The sequence below is a fragment of the Mirounga angustirostris genome, unplaced genomic scaffold, assembly GCF_029215605.1.
Source record: "Mirounga angustirostris isolate CCGP_5_RB_7025 unplaced genomic scaffold, mMirAng1.0.hap1 SCAF_9, whole genome shotgun sequence".
NCBI classification, from domain to species: Eukaryota; Metazoa; Chordata; class Mammalia; order Carnivora; family Phocidae; genus Mirounga; species Mirounga angustirostris.
Genome location: NW_026991717.1, coordinates 90062461 through 90084100, shown reverse-complemented (window position 1 = coordinate 90084100; position 21640 = coordinate 90062461).

The following is a 21640-nucleotide window of genomic DNA, read 5'->3' as shown; positions in this document are numbered from 1 at the left end:
ATACAGTAAAAAAATTTAAACACACACACACACACAAGCATACAGATTGGAGTGAATGAATAATATTAGAGCAAAGTTATTGTACTCTCCTGAAACCAAATGAATATTATCTGAAGTAGATTCTGAATATTAAAGATGTATATTTTAACCCCTAGATCAAACACTAAGAAAAAATTAAAAATAAACAGAGATAAATGATAAAGCAAGAAATATTCCTTCATCACAAAATGTGTAGTAGAGAAGAGAATAGAGAAATAAAGGAGCTAAGAGACATACAGAAAATGTATAGCAAAAATAATTATACACTCCAATCATATTAATAACAACAATAAATGCAAATAGATTAAATGCTCCAATCAAAGGGCAGAGATTGTCAAACTGGACAAAAATAAATAAACAAAATTGGAGATAAATAAGTTAAAAGTAGGTTGAAAGTAAGAGGACAGAAAAAATATACTATGCAAGCAGCACTCATAATTGAGCTGGAATGACCAAAGTCAAATAAATATAATTTAAGCAAAAAATGATTCTAGAAAAAATGACAAACATTTTATAATAATAAAAGTGTCATTTTTGTTTCAGGAAAATATGATTGTAAATATATGTGCACAAAAATGAAACAAAACAAAGAAAAATAAACAGAGTTCTTATACATAAGAAGTAAACACTAACAGAATTGAAGAGATAAATAGATCACTTAAAAATAATAGTTTCAGGGGCACCTGGCTGGCTTAGTTGGTAGAGCATGTGAGTCTTGATCTGAGGCCCGTGAGTTTGAACCCCATGCTGGGTGTAGAGATTACTTAAATAAATTAACAACAACAAAAAAATAAGGATAGAGACCTTCATATTCTCATCAATAAGGTATAGAAAACTAGGTAGGAAATCAGCTAATACATAGAAGAATTGAATAACTCTATCAATTAACTATATATAACAGAAATCTATAGAACACCTAAAAATAGCAGAATACATCTTCTCAAGGGCATATTGAAACATTCTCTAGGATAGTCCATATGCTGGACCATAAAACCATCCTTGCTAAATTTAAAAGGAATGAAATCATACAAAGTATGTTCTCCAAGCACAGTGGAATTAAAGTCCAAATCAACAACAGAGGGAAATTTCAGAAATTTACAAATAAATCACAATTAAAAAATACACTCCTAAAAAACAAATGGATAAAAGAGTCACAACAGAACCTAGGAAATATTTTGTAATGAATTAAAATGAAAACACAACAGAGCAAAATTGAGGGACTTTGACCAAAATGGATTTAAAGGATATTTAGCCTGTAAGGCCTTTAAGAAATGAAACATCTGAAATCAATAACCTAATCTTCACCTCAAGGAACTAAAAAAATAGCAAACTCAACTGTCAAGAATTATTTACCTAGCAAAACCACACTTTCAAAAACATAAAAAATAACTAAACGGGAAATATAGATATTTCCAGATTTCATTAGATACCCTGAATTTTTAACAAATCTATTTTAAAAGATATACTAAAAAACTGCTTCAAACTACAAGGAAATGACACCAGATAATAACTTGAATCTGCTAAAGAATACCAGAAAAGGTAACCATGTACAATTATAAAAATATATAATTTTTATATAACATGGTGTATACTTGTATATATAAATTTTATCAACTTTAACAATTTTAATTACCACATATTTGTAAATTTCCCAAATCTGTAAGCAGAAGGGAAGAGGATGGAAATGGAGATATATGGATACAAGAACATAGCATCAGATACTGAAATCAAACACAATATTCCCTCTTCTATAAGTTTATGGTAATTAAAATCATCCAAAAGACATAATAACCATGCAATTCAACATATGTGTTATAATAGTAGAGCCCATATCAGAATGGCAAAGATGCTTTTGAAATATGAACTTGATTAGATATAATATCCTCAGTCCAAAATAAATATGAATCTTATATACCATTACACAAAAGCCTATATATTGTGAACTATTAAAAAAACATACTGCAAATTAAAATAAACACTGGAAAGTGAAATACAAACATAATTACAACTCTGTTTGGGTCAAGCAATATGGGTGTGTGTGTGGCAAGGAGTGTCTCTAGTTAAATATTCCCTTATTAACCTTCTGCCATTGCTTGAGTTATAACACCTACCTCTCCATTTTCTCATAGGTAAAATGTGCATAGCGATATTCCCAACCGCTTAATGATGTTGTAATGATAAAATTAATTAATATATCTAAAATACTTTGAGGGGCACCTGGGTGGCTCAGTCGGTTAAGCAGCTGCCTTTGGCTCAGGTCAAGATCCCAGGGTCCTGGGATGGAGCCCCACGTCAGGCTCCTTGCTCAGTGGGGAGCCTGTTCTCCATCTCCTGCTCCCCCTGCTTGTGTTCCCTCTCTCGCTGTCCCTCTCTCTGTCAAATAAATAAATAAAATCTTTACAAAAATAAAATACTTTGAACCTTAGCTGAAATATTCTAAACACTAAATATTTTATTTTCATTATTATTTGGAGTTATATCAGTATTTTTGTTTAAGCAATTAAAATGACTTTAAACATGATAGATTCAATTTTACTAAATTTTATTTAAAAGGAAACTCCTTAAACATCTTTTTCAGCTTTATGTATTGATCTCAATTGCAATAATGAATAATTCAAAGCATGCCAGAGAAGATAAACCAGACAGTTCCAAATGATGTCCTGTCCTAAAAAAGATAGAATTACAAATGCAGAGCAAGAAATGGAACTGACTGTGGACACAAGGACTTAAAGGAAATAAAAAATACTTTATTGATTCATTATTTTTTTAACTTTTAATTATTTTATTTTATTATGTTATGTTAATCACCTTACATTATTTTTAAACACTGCTAAAGATGATGAGTTATTTGCTCTGTGTATTAGATATCTCAAAAATATGCATCAGTCAAAGAAAATCAGGTGAAAGTTATGGAAAGAAGATAGAACTCTCTCAAAATATTGTTCTGAACAGTCTGTTTGGAAGGGGAATGGAAAGAAAGGGTGTCCTTTCAACAAGAGGTTATGCTTTCAGGTTTCTTTCTTTTGTTAATGGTATCACTATTGCCCTCAGACTTTCAGCCTTGAAACCCAGGATGTTTGATTCAAACTACTTCCTCATTCGATTTCATCTCTAATTAGATTAATTTTCTTTGGCAAACTGTGCAACATGCCTTCCATTCCCATTGCTAACACTGCATTTGATATTGTGCTGTCTTTCTATTTAATTCAAAGGCCATTCTTTCCTGTAGTTCTGGTTTGGCAAATTGGCATAGCTGTTCCCTGGCTGCACAGCGATGTGCTAGAGACCGTGTGAAGCTCTAAATTAAAGACAGCACACCATCATGAAAGTATGAATCCATACCCTTATGTTAAAACAGTATGATACAGTGTGGCATAAACTACAAATTACTGTGTGAGAAAGTACAAAGCAAAGGATATTCTACCTCCTAGGAATGTTCTCACTCCCAAGAGAGAATTCTTGATCAAACTCTACTTTCATTAGGATAACTTCAGAGACAACCTTTGAGCAGCACTCTACCTCTTTTGCTTTAATTTATCCTAAACACACCATGAATTTACTCTTTTTAATTGCTATTTGATCATGTTGCTAACTCATTGAATGACCTACAATGGCTTCCTATTGCTACCAAATAATGTCTTAATTCCTTAAGTAGACATTAAAATGCATTGCAGTTTTCTCACAGCTTAGTCTTCTGGCTGCATTTTTTCACGGAAGTGTTTCAGCTTACCCGTTTCCTTTTTTATACATCTATACTCATTCAAATAAGAATTAATATTTGCCAATGCTTTGGCACCTTTCATTTTTGTGCAACTTATATACTAGTTGCTAATGATTGAAAAATAAAATAATGGATTCTCAGCTTCTCAGGCAATTGATCCACTTTACTCCAGAAAGTTCTCTTTATACTGTGTCACTGAGGCAGACTGAGAGTCTACTTGTCATTTTGTTTATTATAGCCATAGTTTAAATACTTTTGCATGTTACTAAACAAATTTTCTCAGATAGTTATCTGACTTACTCTTCAAATCTAGATTCTGTTAATCAGAATAGTCACAAAATACTGCCCCCATAGAGATATAAGCTTATTCTTAGCTGGGCAACACCACCTTGGTCAGAGGTGTTCATATAATTACATTTCCATTTGATCTGTGGGCAGTTAAGTGCATCTTGTTACTGTTACTTAACGTTGGGTTTGCTTAACCATTTAAAATGTCTTCAAAAGGATTGAACTAAAGTAATCATGAAAAAACATCAGATAAATTCATCAGAAGATAGAATACAGGGTACCTGTTTGGTGTGCCTCTAGACAGTCAAGGTCATAAAAACCAAAGAAAGACTAAAACAGTTTCAGAGACCAGAGGATTGTGAGGACCCGTGACAACAGAGTAAATGTAGTACCTTAATTGGATCTTGGGACGTAAAGATGAAAGATGAAATTGGAAAAAAACTGGTGGAATTTAAATAAAAGCTGGATTTTAATTTAATAGCAATACAATGTTACCAGTATTTTCTTAGTTTTGGCAAATGTAAGATGTTAATGTAACTTAACAATAGAGGAAGCTAGGTGAGACATAATGGCAATCTCTATTTTTACAACTTTTCTGTAAATCTAATGTCACTCTAAGGTTAAGTTTATTAAAAACATCAGACTCTGACAACTGAAATGGAAAGATTTTGTGCACAAAACCACATAAAAAAGGAGAGGCAGAACATTAATTTGATGCTATGAAGCGAACACTTATCATTGGAGAAATTAGGTACTTCCCTATTTTCTTCCAAACCATCAACTAAGTAATTTAAAGAAATCTGAGGATGGCCAGTGGGTAAAGATGTATCAATGTTTACTAGTGAGTTATGTGCAGATGAAATGTCTGTTTACCAAAAAATACAACAGATGGCTGATGAAATTGACCAGTCCTTCCTAATAGACAAAAGGAATGTGGAAGCCCTGGTGAGAGCTGGTGTAACCAATTAATGCTCTGCACAGAGTAACTGTGTGTCATTTTGTCTGAAACGTACTGTTAAGTTTTTGAGAAGCTGCTTATATTCTGGAAACATTACTCAACTAATGGGAAAAAAACAATAAATTTTGTCAAATGAAAGAAATTTCACATTTTTAGAATATTAAATTTTGAATTTTAGGTAAAATCCTGTCACTAAAACTATTAGAATGAAGAAAATATTGTCAAACACATGGATAGCAAAAATTCTGAGTCAAGGGGCGCCTGGGGGGCTCAGTTGTTAAGCGTCTGCCTTCGGCTCAGGTCATGACCCCAGGGCCCTGGGACTGAGCCCCGCATCGGGCTCCCTGCTCGGAGGAAAGCCTGCTTCTCCCTCTTCCACTCCCCCTGCTTGTGTTCCCTCTCTCGCTGTGTCTCTGTCAAATAAATAAATAAAATCTTAAAAAAAAAAAATTAAAAAAAATTCTGAGTCAAAAATTAATCAGAAGTGTAAAATTCTATATTTTAGACAATTTAGGAATTTGTAAAATAATTCTGTGGCCTATTTTTTTTATATTTATTTATTTCAGAGAGAGAGAAAGAGTGTGCATGCATGCTAGTGGGGGGAGGGGCAGAAAAATCTCAAGTAGACTCCTTGCTGAGCAGAAGCTGGTCAACCGTGAGATCATGACCTGAGCCGAAATAGAGAGCTGTGAATTGGTAAGACTGTTGAATCACAGACGTGTACCTCTGAAACAAATAATAGATTATATGTTAAAAAAAAAGAAGAAGAAGAAGATAGCAGGAAGGGAAAAATGAAGGGGGGGAAATTGGAGGGGGAGACGAACCATGAGAGACTATGGACTCTGAGAAACAAACTGAGGGTTCTAGAGGGGAGGGGGGTGGGAGGATGGGTTAGCCTGGTGATGGGTATTAAAGAGAGCACGTTCTGCATGGAGCACTAGGTGTTATACCCAAACAATGAATCATGGAACACTACATCAAAAACTAATGATGTAATCTATGGTGATTAACATAACATAATAAAAATAAAAATAAAATAAAAAAAATATGCCAAAAAAAAAAAAGTTGGAAGCTTAACCTACTAAACCACCCAGGGACCCACTGTGGGCTATATTTTATGTTTATGAATATATGGCAATCATAATATGACTACGTCTAAATAAGTAAAGATGAACTTTCAATATGTATAAAAATTCTAACTGGTGAAAAGACACTGTACAATAATTTAATCAGCACTGTTTTAACTTTCTTTGTGGTATATAATATAATGTCCTATATTATACAGACACAGCTATATATATATAATACATATATATTCATGTATGTATCAATATATACATATACACATACATGTGTATCTATACAGACACATAAATATATATGTATGTATTTTTCTTTAAAATAATAGTATTTATTAATTCTTGGTTAACTAATGGAGTAGTTTCCACTTGCTTATTCCTAGTATATGTAAATTTACTTAAACATTTTATATTCAGAAATATTACTATAATCTCCTACATATATATTATTTTTCTAATAAGAGTATTTTAGATAATTTTCAATAATTTCCTAATTTTAAAATTGGTGACAGTATTTTTTTATTTGTCACTTTTATGCATTTTGTCTTCTATTATTTTACTTCAATGACTTGCACCTAAAATAAAATGCTAGATATATATGGTTCTCAAGCATAAAATATAAAAGCAAATCTTCCACCAATAATTATTTTAATAATCAATAGAATATGACTTTTGTCAAACTTTTTTCTACATCTACTATATTATTCTACTTTAATTAAAAATTTATGTTGTACTAAAATGTATGCTATATTAAAATGTATGCTATATTAAAACATGTTATATTAAAATCAATTTATTGCTGTATTAATTAATGTTAAATTAGTGTGCCTTTGTCATAAAGCAAAGTTCAATCTGATTGTGGTGTATTATCCTATGTATGTTTGTTCTGTTAGGTTGCCAATACCGTATTTAAAATTTGTAATAGTCCTATATATGATCCTAAATAAGATTAACTTGCAATTTTCTTTTCTCATGATCTCTGATTTTTCTACTTCCTCTAACTAATTTGTGTAATATTTAAATCAATCCTTTTATTCCTAGGTAGTGATCTCTTTGTCTCTAATAATGTGTTTTATTGTTTTTTAAGATTTTATTTATTTGAGCAAGAGAGTGAGGGAGAGAGAGAGCATGAGTGGAGGGAAGAGCAGAGGGAGAGGGAGAAGCAGACCCCACTGAGCAGGGAGCACAACACTGGCCTCTATCCCAGGACCCCGGGATCATGACTTGAGCCACAGGCAGATGCTTAACCAACTGAACCACCTAGGCACCCCATAATGTGTTTCACTTTAAATAGATTTCATTTTTTATATTAAGGAAGTAACCTCCAACTTTCTTTTAGTTAGTTATTGAATGGTATATTTTCTAAGTGTTTTCTTTCACCCTTTTTTTTTTTTTAAATTCTTGCACTTCATATATCTTTTGTAAAGAACTTATTATTAGGTTTCTCTTTTAAAAAAGAAATTTCTCTTTTATCATCACCCTTTACACAAGAATCTGAAAGTGTTTATCTCTCTTTGTGTTGTTTTAGTCATAATTTATTTATGGAAGCCAACAGACCATTCAATACATGACCAGAAACATCAAATCATATCTTTTCTGTCAGCCTGGGTTCTGGAATGAAGCATATAGTTTAGATCACCCAGCCTATTGTGTTGTATGTGAAAAAACCTTTTGTTATTATAAGCTATTAAGACTTTTTGTTTACTGTTACTGCATCATAACCTAATATATTCTAATGCATAAATTATTACCAGTGGCTAAGTATTATCATATAAAAGTCAAAGGTTTGTGTGTATGTATGTGTGTGTGTGTGTGTGTGTATTCTATAAATAAATAGTTAAAACATGCTGGAAAGATGATGATCCTATTAATGTAGTGACATATAATTTGATCAACATGTGTATGTGGAAACTTGAAAGCATATCAGGTATGTAATGCACTTGGAGCTTTAGAAGAGTTTGGAAATAGAATGCTATTAATGTGATTTGATTTCTGTACCCATATTTGGTAAAGGAATATAAGGCAATACAAGGAATAAATAAATCAAAAAAGAATTGGCTATTTGAAAGCAAGAACAGAAAAGACTCGAGGAAACCCATAAAATTGGCAATTTGCAGGTTTGGAAGTGGCACCGTTCCTAATCCCAAATAATACAAGTCAAATCTGAGAAATGTTTTCAATGATAATTGCCAGTTAAACTCAGTCTGTACCAAGACCAAATGGAGTATATTATGGTCATACCCATTAGTTATAATCACTAAATCTATATGAATTTCTCAGAGGTAAGGTCCAATTAATGATGTGTAATGAAATAAATCACTTAGAACAAAGAACTTAGTGGAAAGGAATTAATCATTAGACTTTCCTACTAAAGCCTGACAAACGTAACCATAATTAATCCAAAAGACAGTCATATGGGAAAAATTACAGAAATATAAAAATATATTTGACACAGACCTAACTTAGGAGCCAAAACTATAAGACTTTAAAAAAAATGTAGGCTAGGCAATGGTTAGACAATGGTCACTTAGATATAATACCATTAGTTCAAATTTAAAAAAAAAAGATAATTATGAGTTATAATTACTAAGACTTTTATATTTCAAACATACCATTAAACAAAAAATACTCTTCAATGACTAGAAGAAAAAAGAAAGAAAATTGTTTTGAATAATATATCTGATGAAGGAATTATATCCAGAACATACAAAGAACTCTTACAACTCAATAATAAAAAGACAAATGACCCACTTTAAAAGTGGGCAAAATATTGGAGTAGATGTAACTGTAAAGAAGACATACAACTGGCCAGTAAGCATTCAAAAGCTACACACCATCATTAGTGATGAGTGAAATGTAAATCAAAACCACAATGAGATATCACTTCCCATCTACTAGAATGGCTATTAATTATTAAAAGATAATGAGTGTTGACAAGAATGTGGAAAAATTGAAAACCTCGTATCTTGTGACTAGGAATGTAAAATGGCAGGGTAAGTTTGGAAAATAGTTTGACAGTTTCCAAGAATATTGTAGAATTACAATATTATTCAGAAGTTTGATATCTGAGTACCCAGGGGTAAATAATATGTGTCCACTCATAGACTTATGTGCAAATGTTCAGCATCATTCACAATAACAAAAAAGTGGAAACAACCCAAATATCCATCAATTGGTGAATCAATAATGAATGTGGTATTATATACAATGAAATGTTACTTGGCCATAAAAGAAGTAAACTGCTGATACATGCTACAGCATAGGCAGACCTTAAAAACATTATGTTAAGTAAAAGAAGACATTCACATAAGATCTCATCTTATGGGAGCGCCTGGGTGGCTCAGTCGTTAAGCGTCTGCCTTCGGCTCAGGTCCTGATCCCAGGGTCCTGGGATCGAGCCCCGCATCGGGCTCCCTGCTCTGCGGGAAGCCTGCTTCTCTCTCTCCCACTCCCCCTGCTTGTGTTCCTGCTCTCGTTGTCTCTCTCTGTCAAATAAATAAATAAAATCTTAAAAAAAAAAAAAGGTCTCATCTTATGATTCCATTTATATAAACTCTCCAGAAAAGGCAAATAGATGGAGACAAAATTCATTTTTTTTTCTGCCTAGTACTGGGGGTGGGGATAGAGAGTGATTGTAAATAAGCATGAGGCTTCTCTTTGAGGTAATAGAAATATTTTAAATTTAGATTGTAGTGATGGTTGCACAATTTTATGAATATGCCAAAAATCATTGGAAAGTACATTTTATACCAGTGAATTTTATTATATATAAAATATACCTCAATAAAAGTATTAATTTAAAAAAAGAAGTACACTTGATAGTAACTCTAGGTATGGCTACTAGTAAATATACCTCAATCAAGTAGATACAAGCTGGCTAAATATTTCAGACTTATCTTGACAAAGTAATAACCAGCTTGGACTAAAAGATACTATGACTGTTTGTAGCTTAAAACTGTTGGGAGGCAATTCTCCATAGGTTTTTCCTGTTTCTGCATGTCTTGTGAAGAGGGACTTTGACTGCCCTTTGTTTCAGAATATCTTTTCAAGAATTTTTTTTTTGGTGGGGGCAAGGGGCACCTGGGTGGCTCAGTCGGTTAAGCGGCTGCCTTCGGCTCAGTCAGGTCATGATCCCAGACTCCTGGGATCGAGCCCCACTTTGGGCTCTCTGCTCAGCAGGGAGCCTGCTTCTCCCACTCCCTCAGCCTGCCACTCCCCCTGCTTGTGTTCTCTCTCTCTGTGTCAAATAAATAAATAAAGTCTTCTTAAAAAAGAATTTTTTAATAGAAAACAATTATGAAAGAGGTAGTGAATCCCTCTGTATAGCAAAGGGCAGATTTGCTTATACTCTTGAAAGATAAAGATAATGTCTCCCTACATAACCTCTTCTTTATCCATTCATCAACCAATGGACATTTGGGCTGTTTTCATAGTTTGGCTATTGTTGATAATGCTGCTATAAACATCGGGATGCATGAACCCCTTCGAATCACTATTTTTGTATCCTTTGGGTAAATACCTAGTAGTGCAATTGTTGGGTCATGGGGTAGTTGTATTTTTAACTTTTTGAGGAATCCCCATACTGTTTTCTATAGTGCCTGCACCAGTTTGCATTCCCACCAACCCCTTTCTCCATATCCTTGCCAACATCTGTTGTCCCTGTGTTGTTCATTTTAGCCATTCTGACAGGTGTGAGGTGGTATCTCATCATGGTTTTGATGTGCATTTCCCTGATGATGAGTGATGTTGAGCATCGTTTATAGCCCTTCTTCACTATACATGAAGTTAGCTGAGAAAACTTACCCATCAGGTCCCTAGTATCATGGAGACCAAAAATTACTAGAGAACAAATTATTATACCCACCAAATATTGTGTAAAAATGTAACCGATGCCCTGGAATGTGTGTTGTTATGAAGCAGGAATAAAATAGATCAGAAAACCAGCATGAGAAATGGAGTGAAGAAAGCCAGTTCCAGTAGTTCAGTCCTTTCACAAAGGCTACGTTTGATATACAGATTACATAGCCCAGCACAGGAGAGCATTAAATGTTATGAAAATCAGTAGTAATAGGGGAAATACAGCATTTTGATTAAATGATAAACTTTTCAGAACATAGCACTGAAATAGATAACATTGGCTTTTTGATTCATTCATGTATTTATCTAACCAAGTCTGAGGTAGGTCCAGACTGATCTCCATCTATCAGTGTTTGGTAAATAATGGTTAAAAATATAACTTGTGGGGAAAAGAGGTTTGCTATGACCAAATAACTCAGTCTTTGGGAAGAACTCCTTACCCACATTCATAAATACTTATCAGCATGAAAGCCATGGCCAATATAAGAAATAATAAAGGCCATTCACCACAGAATGGTATATCATGTACTTCCTCCTTTCCTATCTGCTTTTGGATGCCACTGGGAATAGGACAGAAAGTCCACAGAGCACTAAATATATGATGGCACAACAAGGTTCATGTTGGGGAACAACATTTCTGATCAATCTCTAAAAGAAAATCTAGTAATGAAGCATAACCCACCATATTGAAAGGGGGGGTGGAGAACCAAGAAAAAAGAGGGTGCGAGAAAGACAGAGGGAGGGAGAAAGAAAAAAGAGGTGATCCCTGACAGCAAATTTCCCTGACACTCAAGGTCTTGTGGCTTTATTTTTCTTTATTTTCTATTTAAATTCAATTAACCAACATATAGTACATCACTAGTTTCAGATGTAGTGTTCAATGATTCATCAGTTGCATATAACACCCAGTGCTCATCACATCATGGGCCCTCCTTAATGCCCATCACCCACCACCTCCCCTTCAGCAACCCTCAGTTTGTTTCCTGTAGTTAAGAGTCTCTCATGGTTGGTCTTCCTCTCTGATTTCTTCCCATTCAGTTTCCCCCCCCTCCCCCTATGGTCCTCTGTGCTATTTCTTATATTCCACACATGAGTGAAACCATGATAATTGACTTTCTCTGCTTGACTTATTTCACTTAGCATAATACCTTCCAACATTGATGTAAATTGTGAGTATTCATCCTTTATGATGGCTGAGTAATATTCCATTGTATATATAAACCACATCTTTATCCATTCATCTGTTGAAGGGCATCTCAGCTCATTCCACAGTTTGGTTATTGTGGACATTGCTGCTATGAACACTGGGGTGCAGGTGCCCCTTTGTTCCACTATATCTGTATCTTTGGGGTAAATACTCACTGGTGAAATTGCTGGGTCATAGGGTAACTCTAGTTTTAACGTCTTGAGGAAACTCCACACTGCTTTCCAGAGTGGTAGCTGTACCAGCTTGCATTCCCACCAACAGTGTAAGAGGGTTCCCCTTTTTCTGCATCCTCCCCAACATTTGTTGTTTCCTGTCTTGTTAATTTTTGCCATTCTAACTGGTGTAAGATGGTATCTCACTCTGGTTTTGATTTGTATTTCCCTGATGACAAGTGATATGGAGCATTTTTTCCTGTGGCTTTACTTTAGATATGAGATTATTTTCTCTATTTACGACAGAGCTTTGTCTCTGCAACAAGAATAGAATATAAACTTTTAGTATAACTGTGACTTCTACCACTGTGATTATACTTATCTTTTCCTATATTTCAGAGGGTACTGAAACACACAAATGGACAAAATGAAGGGAGGTGAAACAGAAATGAAAAAAAGAAACGGGGAGAAAAAAATACTTACCAGCATGTAGAAACACCAGAGGTACACATGCACAGTTGATTACATTTATAAAATAAATAAAGTTTTGCTTAAAAATAAAATGATTTTCTAATAGGGCAATCTTGTAAAATCATGGATAAGATAATTGCTTTTCAAATGCAGTGCTGATATGCTACATTTTTCATACTTTCTCTCCTAAATTTATAATAGTGATTTTTATCAAGTGATAAAGTGTATAACTGAAACAATTAAGAAATCCTAGTTATAATGGACTACTAGTTATAATGGACTACTCATTCTGCAGGAAGTAAATATTTTATATAATAGAAACACTTATAATTTTAACTGCTCATATTTGCATTGAATGACGAATGTTCAATCAGTCTCACATCTGGAAAGAGATTGGCTTTTGGTGAAACTTATTAGTACAGAACAGAATTATGATGCTGAATGATATACAGTACTGGTGATTTTTTTTTCTGGCTTATGAATCACTTTCCAGTGTTTAGAATGGCAGATTCTTTTCCAACATTGTTATGAATTCAATCCAAAGCCAATTGTCATTACCGTATTCTCTATGAATTGCTTTTATGCACCCTAGGGGCATTCAAAAAGGACAAACATTGTATAGTGATGAGTTGGATTCCTAAGTCAGTTTCTTTGAGCATTTTACAGGACATAGTAAGTTCCAACAGATTTTCAAATGCTTCTTTTTATCTGAAATGTATATATATATATGTGATTTTATGAAGTTATATACATAGATATTGCTTAACTCAATTCAGCCACTCAGCATTTTAAACTGTGATATATAATTCAGAGTAAAAAGTTTTGCAATTATGATCAATGATGAAATTTTTAATCCGATGCACATTGAAAATCCTATTTACCAATTCTGAATTGATAAGATACAATATAATAAAATGAATTAAAGATTACTACTTTAAAACACCTTGTGGGTTGGGTGTTGAACTCAAATACACATATTCCTTTACATAACAAAACCAAAGTGAGAAAAATACAGGTCACAGACCCTCAGAAGTTTCATTTTTGCAGTGTATGTTCCTTTACCCCATTTCATTATATTACACAAAATGTGCTTGGGGCGCCTGGGTGGCTCAGTTGGTTAAGCGACTGCCTTCAGCTCAGGTCATGATCCTGGAGTCCCGGGATCGAGTCCCGCATCGGGCTCCCTGCTCGGCGGGGAGTCTGCTTCTCCCTCTGACCCTCCTCCCTCTCATGCTCTCTGTCTCTCATTCTCTCTGTCTCAAATATATAAATAAAATCTTAAAAAAAAATGTGCTAATATTACAAGTAAGCTTAGTATAACTTCAAACTACAACAATATGGAGTCTATCCAGAGTGCCTATATATCTATTTGGTATTTCTATGTCTTTTGGTATTTGCTTAAATATCCATTTCGAGTGCTATAATATTATTTTCATGATTTATCTTATAAATAATATTGTGTATTATATATTGCCATAAGTAAACTATATATATATATATATATACATATATATGTATATATATGCCATGAATATAAAGGATATCCAGAATATATAATTCATTTTCAGAAATAAGACACTAATGATTTTTCTAAGAATTATAAGTGTTGTAAAATTGTTTACAAGCACATTTTGTTACATTTTAGAAGGCACAGCCTATTCAAGTTAACATATGAAAATACCTATGGTAGAAGAACTAGGCCACCCTAGTCTAGAATACTTATTTTGCACAAAGAAAATGTTTCATATGTAGAAATATTCATATAATTTTATATATACTGCAAGAGACTTGGCATTCCAAATGTAAGTAATACTTTGGATTTTGCTTTCGTTCCATAGCTACAATTCAAAAAGAAAATGCTATAAAAATTATGTGAAAAATATATCATATATATTGTTATATCTTATACCAGACCCACTAACTTCTTATAAATGAAAGCTTTTTGGAGAAAATATAACCTATCATTAAGGCAATTTGTCCTACCTGATCTTCTGTGTTTTTTTTTAAGTTATTAAATATCTGAAACATTGTTCTCTGTTGTCTTATATTTGAAAAAATGTGTATAATTTCCAGTTACTTCTGTGCATTTATTTTCAAAGAGAATGTAAATCTTCATTTTACTAAATTCCAAAGCCTTCAAATTTATCAAGAGGGTTTATGAAATGCACATATTTACTTCACCTTTTTAACAAACACTGCAGAAATGACAAAAAGTAATTTTTAAAAAGATAATCACTACCACAAAGTAAAAGTAAAGGAAAAGGAAATGTGCCTTTAACAAATTTAATTTGGCTGAAGTTTTCAAGGCTAGCAAACAAAATAAATACAACCCCTACAAAGGACTATAAAGACCTATTGAGGTCTTTCTAGGGATGCCCCAACCTCAGAGGTCCAAGAAGCAATGAGTAGGAGAGTACGTTAGGGTCAGTATCTGAGTGTTTAATCTGAGTACCAGATTTGAAGAAAGTAGGGATATGCAAAAGAACAGACACAGGAAACAGTTATATCACTGAGAGCAAAATATGGAGGCACAAAGGAATTCAGTAGTTCTAGGTAGACACGGAGCCCAGGAGGCGTGTTTACCTAGCAAGAAAACAAGGTATTGGAAAACATATTGGTAGTATTATTGTTCCTTCCAACCAAAGCTTCAGAGGTTAACCATGTTACATAAAAGTAATTTTCACAGTCTGTATAGCTTGTCTTTAATGTTTTCTCTCTGTGAATTTATTGAACAATGTTTATAATTTTACCCAGTGAATATGTAGTACAATAAAATCATTTCTAAATATGAATAAAGCATTTATTGAGATCCTCCTGTGTAGGTAGAATTCTAAATGAATAACTGAAGTAAAATATATAGTGTAAAGGTATAACTTGGCAAAGGCCTTTTAAATCCATTATAAATATTTCTATATTTTTGCAATTTTTATGAAATTTGTGTGTATATGTATGTATGTATCTATATATCTATCTAGATATGGTTTAATAAGTTTAAATTACCTAAAGTATTATATACAACTATAACTTAAAATATATTACAGAGCACAGTTCAAGTCTTATATTAGGTAGGATTCATACATAAAAGTTTATATAGCTAATAATTTTTTTAGCTAATACTTTTTGATATGTATGTAACTTGGGATATATATATAAATCTATATTATTAAACTATATTAGTTAACAGGAAAATTTTCTAACGTGAGCTGATGATTTGTAATTATAAAGAAAGTTGTGAGTTTATGTAAGTAGAATCAACTATTCTTCAAAGAAACCTTTCTAATAAATAATGGTTTACATTTTAATTGTAATTTCTGTTGCATGCATTTTACGATTGTAATATGAAGTCAGACTGTTGTGAAGAGGTCTTATTCCTTTTAATATAGTAATTCAAGTATAAATGTTAAAAACAAATTTAATCATTGCTATTATTTGAAAATTAAACATTAAATGAATTCTATCCATTACATAAAGTTTGAAGATTTAAGAAAATCTTTCTTAAAACTTAAAAAAATCATTCCTGCACTAGTTGAATAAAATGGACTGGTCCCATAAAAGAATTGGCATGGCACACCGCAATTTCACTACAAAGTGCAATATATATCAAGCAGTTTTTTTTCTCTAATAATAAAGTTGCATAGATGCTTTGTAATTCCTTTGGTAATATGGCTTGCTAATGTTTGCTTTGATATGCAATGTTTGTAAACACAATGGCTTGTTTCCAATTACTGCCCTAGGTTCTTGGTCATTAATTATATGAGAATAAACCAAACATGCTACAGGATGGTTGCTACTGTTTATCAAAGCGAGGTCAAAATTAGCTCTTGGATATTAGAGATTTAAAAACATGTATATTTGGGGCACCTGGGTGGCTCAGTTGGTTAAGCGTCTGCCTTTGGCTCAGGTCCTGCTCAGCAGGAAGTCTGCTTCTCCCTCTCCCTCGGCCCCTGCTCTCTCTCTCTCTCTAATAAATAAAGAAAATCTTTAAAAAAATAAGAAAAATAAAAAAACAAAAACACGTACGTTTGTACTATTTACCCCTTGCCAGAGAAAATAGTTAGGGTTTGGATATAGTGTGTTTCAGTTTCAGTTGAAAGCTTTGTGGTTGACATTAAGTCCATCATTTGAAACCCTTGTTTGTATTTAACGGTCCATAAAAATACTTTATCTAAAGTATCACTGATTTACTATAAAGCTAAAAAGGTTTTATTTGGTAAAAGCAAGTGTTTAATAATAAATAAAAATAAATATTTAAATTCTAGTCCTCTATGACATCAACAAACTTTCCTAGATCTTTGCTTTGAGCCTAATCTCTTGTACTTCTTTGAATAGTCTTCAAACACACCAATCTGTTTATTTTCTAACAATTAGACATGCTCATTTGATCTTTTTAAAAAGTTTTTTTTTTAAAGATTTTATTTATTTATTTGAGAGAGAGAGAATGAGAGAGAGCACATGAGAGGGGGGAGGGTCAGAGGGAGAAGCAGACTCCCTGCTGAGCAGGGAGCCCGATGCGGGACTCGATCCCGGGATTCCAGGATCATGACCTGAGACGAAGGCAGTCGCTTAACCAACTGAGCCACCCAGGCGCCCATGATCTTTTTAAAAAGTTTTAATTTAAATTCCAGTTAGTTAACATACAGTATAATATTAGTTTCATGTGTACAATATAGTGATTCAACACTTCCATGCAACACCCAATAGGTGAGAATGTGGAGAAAGGGAAACTTTCTTGCACTGTTGGTGGGAATGCAAACTGGTGCAGTCACCATGCTGATCTGATCTTGAAACAAGCTGTCCCCAACTCTTAAAAAACTATCTATACCCACACACTCCCTTTTACCACACCACACCCCCAGAGTTGTCCTAATGTCTTGTCACTCTTAAAGTTTTAACACATAACATCATGGTAGTATTGTGAAAATAGTTTTGACTTCATGAATTCCCTGAGGGAGAACTGTTGATCTAAAATAAAATATTAGTTTGTTTTAGAATAATAAAGGATAAAACTTAAGGGGATTTTATTTATTTTGCCTATAATGACTGAGTTTGTAAAGAAATAATAAAATGTGTTAAAATCAAGCAAATTTCACTAAACCTTGATGGGTTTGCCTCGTTGGTTTAGCGATGAATAACATTGGCTATAATATAAATGGATTTTCACCTTATGTGTAATCTGTCTTGCTAGAAACAATTAAATGTCTTAGAATAAACTTTTATGTTTTATGCTGACTCTTTTATTTATTTAAAAAAAGGAATAATAATGGTTTCTCGCTTCTGAATGAGCTAAGGTATTTTCAATCAACTATGCTAATTTTCAAATATTTTATTGTCACTTTGAAGAATAACAAAGTGTTGTTTATTATCCTATCTTAATTAAATTTAAAATTCTCCTTTGACAGTTTTTAAAAAATGTAAAATGCTGTTGAATATAAAAACAAAATATCCTTTATACAAGACTATTTTGAAATGTCCCAGAAGGCCCTTGGAAAATCACAATTTTTTTTTTTACTTTCTAAGAAGAAAGATTTTTGAAATATGATAGTTTGATTTGTTTCTATTGTAAGCATTGCAAATCAGAAGAGGTGATTGGCCTACCCTAGGTCAAAATTGTGTAGGTAAAATATTGCTACTATAAATGTTTCAAAAAGTCTATGTTTCACTGGAAGTCCCTAAAGATTTCAATGCCCTTACTACCCAGAATAGGTTTTTAATCTCAGAGTAAGCAATGATTAAATGTGTTTATGTAATAGTTAGGTATGCACCTTGATAGAGAGTTTTACTCTTTTCCATCCTGCTAATGTGAGTTACCTTGGTATATTAACTTCAGCCATTAAATCGCTGTCATCTACAGCAAGTTTTAATTTTACTCTGATTCTGTCTTAAAGTCTCTAAATTATAGGCCAGAGTTCTTTTTTTTTTTTTTTTTTAAAGATTTTATTTATTTGACAGAGAGAGACAGCGAGAGCAGGAACACAAGCAGGGGGAGTGGGAGAGGGAGAAGCAGGCTTCCCGCAGAGCAGGGAGCCCGATGTGGGACTCGATCCCAGGACCCCGGGATCATGACCCGAGCCGAAGGCAGACGCTTAACGACTGAGCCACCCAGGCGCCCATAGGACAGAGTTCTTAACAAAGAAGGAAAATCTCAGAGCCTCATGGAAACATACTGTATTGAGTATTTAAAAGTATTGCAGCTTCAAAGGATAGATTCTTGGGCACAGGCTTCTGATCACGTAACTTAGAAACTTTCAGACTGGGGCGCCTGGGTGGCTCAGTTGGTTAAGCGACTGCCTTCGGCTCGGGTCATGATCCTGGAGTCCCGGGATCAAGTCCCGCATCGGGCTCCCTGCTCGGCAGGGAGTCTGCTTCTCCCTCTGACCCTCCCCCCTCTCATGTGCTCTCTATCTCATTCTCTCTCTCAAATAAATAAATAAAATCTTTAAAAAAAAAAAAAAAGAAACTTTCAGACTGTCCCTGTGGACTGAGTCAGGATTCTAGAACTCTTTTTAATCTAAAGAGTTTCTGAAAGCAGACTACTCAACCAAGATCTAATGGAACAAGAATTAATTGTATAAAATGGTATGAACTGTGAAGAATTTATTACGGTATTTGGAAGATTGAAATTATTTTAATATTCTTTTTTAGGGTATATATGAGGAATCTATTTCTCTTCCATCTTAAACTCTAGGTAACCCAAGGACACTTAGTAAGTTTAGTTGTAAAAACTAAAATGTTTTTTAAATGTTATGTAATTCGCAGTGACCCCTGAGTATTCGGAATCTACTAGACCTTTTTACTTTTCATGGAAATATATTTATTTGCAAATTTTTCCAAGCACACTTATATGATTTTAAAAATTAAACAATATTTTTAACAATAATGTGAAAAAAGGAAAATAAACTTATTTAATAGGTTTTGGTTTTAGAGAAGTATATGACACCTGTCTTTCCAATGACCTCCCCTCACTTTGTCCCAAGACAAGATATCCCCACTGCCTAGGCATTTGTCCTCTTTGAAGAGATGTAGGTAATGGCAACTAAATGATCATTAGGCTGTCCTCAGTCCTCAGTCTATTCTCTTATCCCTCCCTCAAGTGCCTGTTTGGTGTGAGGGAAGTTCGATTATTACAGCACTCTTAAAACAGATCAACACTATATCATAAATTAAACAACTAAGTATTCCTATTGCCTATCCCTTCTTGTTTTCAAGCAAGGTTGGCCTGTCTATTTCCACAAAGTTTATTTCTGTAAGTAGAACCAAATCTTTCAATAGCGTGTATTGCATTTTATTATGAACTTTTATTTGAATACATTCAGTTTATCTTAAGGTTTTCCTCCTGTCATCTTATAGAATGGTGAATTATATAAATTGATATTTCTAATATTAAACTATTTGCAAATTCCAAAATAAATCTTTCTTGGCCATTTCTATTTTTATTTTTTGCATGTTAATTGATTTAATACATTAATATGAAATTTAATATTTGCAATACATAACAGTGAAAAGGGCCTTAATTTTTCTTATACTGATTATTTATAGGTTGGGCATTAAATTCAAAGATCATTCATCAACTGATTGAATGAGATTTCTTCATTTTCTTATTAGAGTTTTGTACTATGAGAATAGAGAGGAGTGAGGTACTAATTAGTTTTTTTTTTGAGAGAGGGAAAGAGTTGAGTGGGGCAGTGGGGGGGGCGGGGCAGAGGCAGAGTGAGAAAATCTCAAGCTGGCTCCACATTGAGTGTGGGCCCGTTCCATGACCCTGAGATCATGACTTAGGCCAAAATCAAAAGTCAGACACTTAACCAACTGAGCCACCCAGGTGCCCCAGTACTACTTTGTTACTAAGGATGGCAATTTTGGCAAATCAAACATTCTTCTGACCCGATCTCAAAGAATAATAAAAAGTTACCTGAATTTCAATCTATATGTTAAACCAATATAATCCTTGTAGTTTTTGACTCCCTTCCTTCTCAAGGGCAGATGACATATTAACCAAACACATGTTTCCCTATATTCTAAATCTCTTATAATTTTTTGAAAATATGTTTACTTTTAATAAGGTAAGTTAATATTTATCCTAATGTTTTTCCAAATGCTTTACCTTTAAAAGGTTAATATCATCAACAAAAATTTGAAAGGTAGTTAATTCCTCTATCTACTAACACCTTATGTGTTTTGAAAGATACGCACTACATATTTAACAAGAGGAGTAAAGGGATACAGTCACATCTTCATATTATGTTTTTTGGTCTCACAAAACATAATCTATTTAAATGTATAATATGCTATAATCCAAATGATATAAAAATTATCTACATAGTGAATTTAATACAAAAATATAATGCACTGGTACATACAACACATGGCCTAATTGTACATTTTTCTCTTGCCTAAAGAGATTCATGAAACACTGCATTTTCAGAAATCCAAAGGGTACTTAAATTTTACAATGCCTATGTGATTTTTATATTTTTGTATCAACATGTATAGTTGGAAAGGCAACTCAAATTTTTATGGACTCAAATAAAAATATTATAGCGTATGAACATATTTGATTTATATACAATTTCTAACTGAGTTTTATGCGTAAATGAAGTTGACATATACTTATTAAAAAAAAAACACATTGAGGCATTGTGGTAGCAAGAATAACTTGCTATTTATTTGCCCTACAGGTGAAAAATCATTGAAAAAATTACCTAGCAAAAAGAACATAATTTACATTTAAATCTCAGATTGTGAAAATTCATTACATTGTTCCCTTCACATAAGAAGTATGTGATTTATTTGACAAATGCTTTCAAATATATGCTTTTAGCTTTTTGTATAAATTTTAAAAGTAGCTAATTTTTAAATAGTTATTATTTT